Genomic DNA, 6,054 nt, shown 5'->3' on the forward strand with positions numbered 1-6,054 from the left:
ATTTACCCATTGCAATATCGATTATGAAATGTAAAGCTCATACGAAAATTACTGATATCATTTCTCAAGGCAATGATCTAGCTGACAGAACAGCTAAACAGACTGCTCAAACTCAAACATCCGACATGACAAAGACAATAGTCCAGACACCAACACATTGCATGAGGGTTAAGGATCCCACTCTTGATGTAATTGACATACAGACACATGCTACTCCAGACGAAATAAGGAAATGGACTGAATTAGGAGGGATCCAAACGGATCAAGGATGGATGACGAAGGAAAAATCTGTGTGGTTCCTTCCTGATTCAATGGTCCGAGTCATTATTAACACTATCCATAGTCCAGCACATCTAGGAGAAAAAGCTATGCTAGACAGCATTCAACATATTTGGTTCAACAAGCATTTACGAGCAGCAGCGAAACAAAAAGTCCGTACCTGTATGATCTGTTGTCAGTTTAACCCAGGAAAAAGCATCCCCGTAGAGCAGGGTGGATTTCAGCCTCCTGATCACCCTTTTGAAATCCTCCAGATGGATTATATCCAGATGGAACGATGTCGAGGATTCAAATATGTTCTCGTAGTTGTCTGTGCTCTTTCCCGTTGGACCGAAGCGTACCCAGTATCAGATTACACTGCCCCGACCACTGCCAAGCAGCTAGTTCGAGAATTCTTCCCACGGTACGGTTTACCACGTGCTGTCTACTCAGATAACGGCCAGCCGTTCTCATCCGAACTAATGAAACACGTTTCACTTTTGTTAGGCTATCAGTGGAAGTTCCATTGTGTCCGACACCCCGAGGCAGCAGGTCTCGTGGAACGACATAATCAAACTTTGAAAATCAGATTGTCCAAAATATGCAGGGAGAAAGGTGTCGACTGGGTAGTAGCATTACCAGTTGCACTCTTTTACATGAGAATGGTAGCACACTCTCGAACAGGGCTATCCCCGTATGAGGTGATCTTTGGCAGACCACCAAATATGTGGGGGACGCCTATACCACGTAAAATAACTGATATTGACTGTAATATGCTGACAGATTATTTGGCTTCCTTGATGTCTGCACTACAATCTTGTCGTTCACAGGTAGCTGCAGCTTTTCCTGACAACACTGAAGTGAAACCCCATGACGTAATTCCGGGGGATCTCGTTTTAGTGAGGAACTTTGATCGAAAGACTCAGCTGGATCCTAGGTGGAGGTCGCCACAATTGGTCTTGCTCACCACAAGGACAGCCGTGAAGATCGAAGGCAGAAAAGGCTGGGTACATTCAAGTCATATCAAGAAATTTTATGGACTACCATCGGATATAAAAACTACACCTCGTGTGTCTTCACCCATTGACTCAAAACTTCCTTTGGTTGACTCAAGTAGTCACGGACATTATAAACTAAAACTCAGATCTAATCAGTCGGGAAATTTGATTGTTTAAGTCCTCTCCAAGGTGAAGCGGTTGAATTTGTCTCCGACATGTATCCCTTAGATCTGAATAGAGAAAAAACCCGAAAAATGTTGAAACGACATACATATTGTAAATCACTGCGTAGTCATTGCACAGTGACGTTATTAATTTTGTTTTTCTTAAGTTTTTTTATAATTATTGCAAGTATATTGTTGCACATATATTATCCTATTTCTAGACATGTTTATAATATTACTGCTGAACATTCTTTTAGTGAATTACCCCCGCATGAATTGTCATACAGATTTGCGCTGCGCAATAACACTTTTATTAGTATGTTACATCATTCCCATCAGGTTAGCAAGGCTACAAATTGTTGGATATGTGGCTGACTCCCTCCCTATCAGAACTATAAAGGAATTCTACCCCTTTTTCCATACCCGTTCACACACAACGGCTCCTGTGGAGCATGGTTTAGCTTAATTAATTCCTTAGATTCAAATTCTGCAGTTTATCAAGACAACTGGGTATGGGGAAATCTGAACTTAGTTTTACTTAAAGTCTGCCACCCCAACAAGGAGGGACTTCCCAAAAGAACAGGAACTGATCTAGAAAATGAAGTATATGGATTAGGTAATTTTACGCTTAATCTTATGATCCTAAATATCGAATCCAAAGCTACTCCAATTTTGCCCGCCATGGCAGTATTTCCAGTAAAAGGTGAATTATGTGTGAGAAAGAATGGTTCCATACATATGGGCCATAGTAGATGCACCACTGTAATAGAATTCAGTGATCAAGGCAAGTCGACATTTAGAGCTTCCCGCCATTCCTATTTTATATGTGGTCAGACGGCATATGTACGTTTGCCTCTAGATTGGGATGGTACCTGCTACATTGGATTCCTTTTGCCACCTGTTTTTCTAGCTCCTCCTGATTATCACAGAAATACTCATTTAGTACACAATAGAGAAAGGAGAGATCTCCCAATAGTCGACTACACTGAAACAGCATGGGAAAAATACACAGATTTCAATAAAGGTCTCTTTCCCTATATAGGTACCGTTACTAATAGTAAGCTGATACGTAGATTGACTAGAACCCTTGAAGCAGTAGTGAACGAAACTATTTCCGCCCTAGGCAATTTAACAGAAGAGCAGTCTGCCATGCGGATTGTTGTGCTTCAAAATCGTCTTGTCCTTGACGTCATCCTGGCTGATAGGGGCGGAGCTTGTAGGGTCATCGGATCAAGCTGTTGCGTATTCATACCAGAAAATTCGCCATCTGTATATAAAGCTATAACGCGCCTTCATAAGATTGTAAGCCAGATACACCAGAATCCAGGCACCTGGACTTGGTCCGGTTGGTTTTGGAGCGTGTTATCAGCCTGGGGATGGAGAGTTCTATCCTTCCTAGGTATTGGCCTTCTCATACTATTCAGTTGCTGCTTATGCCTGCAATGTGGACCAGCGATTTGTGGTCTGTGTGCCACATCGTGCATTCCACATCAAGATTTTCATTCAAGAAGAAAGAAGAACAAATGATGCTATATGAACAGATCAATGGATTAATGAAGATTGATATCTCTTGACGGGCAAGTAGGGGACAAGGAGGGAATGTGGAAATATGGATTTTTCTGGTCAGTTATGTCCCCTATCTTGGACCCCAACGGTTCTATGTACATGTTACAAGTACATGTATGTTCCCTCCAGTTCCAGTTATGAAGACGCAAATACATGTGCGTCCACCGTTAACATGTCCTCTTTCAGATCCGCCATGAATGGGCCGGATATTCCATTCCTAAGTACGAAAGGCCACCGCCTTTATATGGTTCACTTATGCCATTTTACAGTTCAGACGAGTAGGCCCTGATTCTGTCATCAAGCTTTTCTTGCTTTCTGTCTCTGAAGCTCCAGTCCGAGCCTGCATCTGTGACCATGAACTTTGTCTCATTCCCTGCGCGGCTCACGATGCCTGACATCAGCTTGCTGCCTGCCAAGAACTGTATTTCACCTTCGGAAATTATCTGCTCCGCTCCCTGCCCAATGCATTCCTGTCTAGTAGCTTAAGTAAACATTCTGCCAACTACCGAGCAGAGGCCCGGCTTCTCTGTCTTTATACAAGTAATTCGTAGTCCTGTTACTATGGAAGATTCCTGCCCTCGCATCTAGTGTAGACACTTAGACGCTTGTACACGCACTAACAGTCAGTATAGTCAGTATAGAATAAGATTCTACTCCAAGAAGGCCTCTCTTTTGGATAACATAGTTCTTTAAACATAGGATGTTAGATATGATTTGGGATTAGGTTGACTTGACCCTCTAGACATCTGTCGCCACATGTAGAGCTAAATGTCAAGTCCCCTTCACCCCCTAGCTGCACGTCAATCACACGTCATGCTGCTGCGCGCGCATCTCTGCAAAGTATTTCTGCTGACATTGCGAAATTATTTCATAGGTCCACCCATATGTAACATCACAACCAATGACGTTTCCTTGTTACTCCCAATTACGCCTCCTTCAGCTACGCATGTGAAATGTTATCTTTGCTATCAATTGTTACGCCTCTTGCATTTGCTTCGCTGTAATGCCTATTGTATAAAAGTTATTAATTATCAATAATGTATGTACTTCACTTCCTGAGCCTCCGTGGTGATGGAACTTGGAGTCCACGATTTCGAAATCGTCCATTGGAATAAAGCCCGTTCTTAACCTCTAATACCACGGATTCTGCCTCTTACTTATTGAGCTATTTTTATTATGTCCTGTATCAAATTAAGTCCCGGTAATTAAATTATTTACCACAACTTTATAAAATTTTTATTTATAATGCATCTGACTTTGAAACCAGTTCCAAATTCAGGCCTGTAGTAGTGGGTTACAAATGCAGTGAGCCCCAGATCAGGGTTTGCTCTTCACCCACTGGTACCTTTATTCCCAGCCCTTTGCAAGCCAATGTCTCCCATCACCCTGACTGTGTTCTTGGAGTGAGGCAGCAAGAAGCAAGGACATCCAGTAAACAAAAATACTTATTAAAAGGCATTTGCAATGCAATAGGTCTCGCATTTGCGAGAGTTTGGGCTATTGGCATTGTAAATGACAATTCCTTATATTTATGTGTTGGTTTTTTAAAAGAGATAAATAAAAGGCATTGTTTTTTGCAATGCTAATTGCTTAAACTCTCGCAAATGCAAGACCTATTGCATTGCAAGCATTGGCATAGCCAATAGGTCTCGCCTTTGGGACCTTATAAGTGCTTAGCCATGCAACAGTTGATGTTGTTGCATCAAGGATATTGTGCTGCATAACTAAATACTTATAAGGTCCCAAAAGCGAGACCTATTGGCTATGCCAATGCTTGTTAGTTTTTTAGGCACAGAAGATTAAGGGCGAAGAGAATAAATATTCTGTCTGCAAAACTACGATCCAATTATATCTCGTGGGGATAGTAATATGGTGGACTGGATAGACGTCACTTCTGTGACTGAGTATTCCATCCGGTGAGATCTAAATAAGGCCCCTAGGGATTTACCCAGAATCACAGGATTTTGACCTGACAACGAGACTCAAACCTGGTTCCCCAGTGTAGTGAGGCACCAAAGCTTTTGACCATATGCATCAGATTGCCCGGCATGGCCTGAGGGAATAAATAAAAATTATGTGAACCACTTTGGGTTCAGTCTCAGCACAGTAATCACCTGCACGCTGTGGTTTGTTTTTTTCTGCACAGTGACTGCGTGCTTAGTTGGGACCACACTGTGTCCTATGCTACACTGGCAATGAGGAAGTGACAGTGCCCTCAGGGACCTGCGCCTCACCTAGCCTGCCTAGGGGAACATCTCTGTGAGTTGCGGTGCCACATCAGCATGGCAGGCCCTTATCTTGAATCGCCCCTGTGCATGCTGGACAGTGGTTGATCTGCTGAGGGAAAATCTGTAAGCTACTTTACGCCCTGGAAAGTAAATTTATCTGGTGGAGACTTATGAGCGGTGCCCCCAAAACAGAGTGCGATCATGGGTGTCAAGGTCGACAGGCAGAGACTTTGTCTGTGAGACTAGGGCGGCAGAGTAAAGCGAGGCGATGCGGAGTGCGGTGCCCACAGGTCGCGGTGCAAGCAATGGCTCGGTGGTGGAGGCGGTGGTTGGTGAGACCAGGATTGCAGTGCGAAGTGAAGCAGTGTCCTCTGCAGTGTCTTCAGGACATGGAGCCATCAGTGGTGTTGGTGATGATGTCGACTGCTTTTCCCCTCTGTGGTAGCTAAAAACCCACAACTCCATTGGCAATACCCAGAGGTAAGTGAAGTCTTTGCTGTCCCCGAGACTCTGTGAACAGGAGGCAAGCTCTATTTCACACCCTTGGCGATACTTAGCAATAAGTGAAGAAAGTTCAGTCCAGTCCTTTCACTGCCCACGGCAGAAGCAGTGACTGCAGGCCAACCCAACAAGGCAACAACACAGCAAAGGGGCAGTAGTCGTCCTGGCAGTTCTTTCCAGGTCTTCTTCTTGGCAGGTTCTCTTTGTTCTCTTGGGCAGAGAGTGTCAGTGCTTAGTCCTAACCAGTTTGGTCCTACCTTGCACAGTTTCTCAGCAGGAGGTGGAGACAGCATTGTCCAAGGCAGAACAGGCCCATTCAGGTGCAAGGAAATCTCTTCC

This window comes from Triturus cristatus, chromosome 4_1 (genome assembly GCF_964204655.1).
Source record: "Triturus cristatus chromosome 4_1, aTriCri1.1, whole genome shotgun sequence".
In the NCBI taxonomy this organism is placed as follows: Eukaryota; Metazoa; Chordata; class Amphibia; order Caudata; family Salamandridae; genus Triturus; species Triturus cristatus.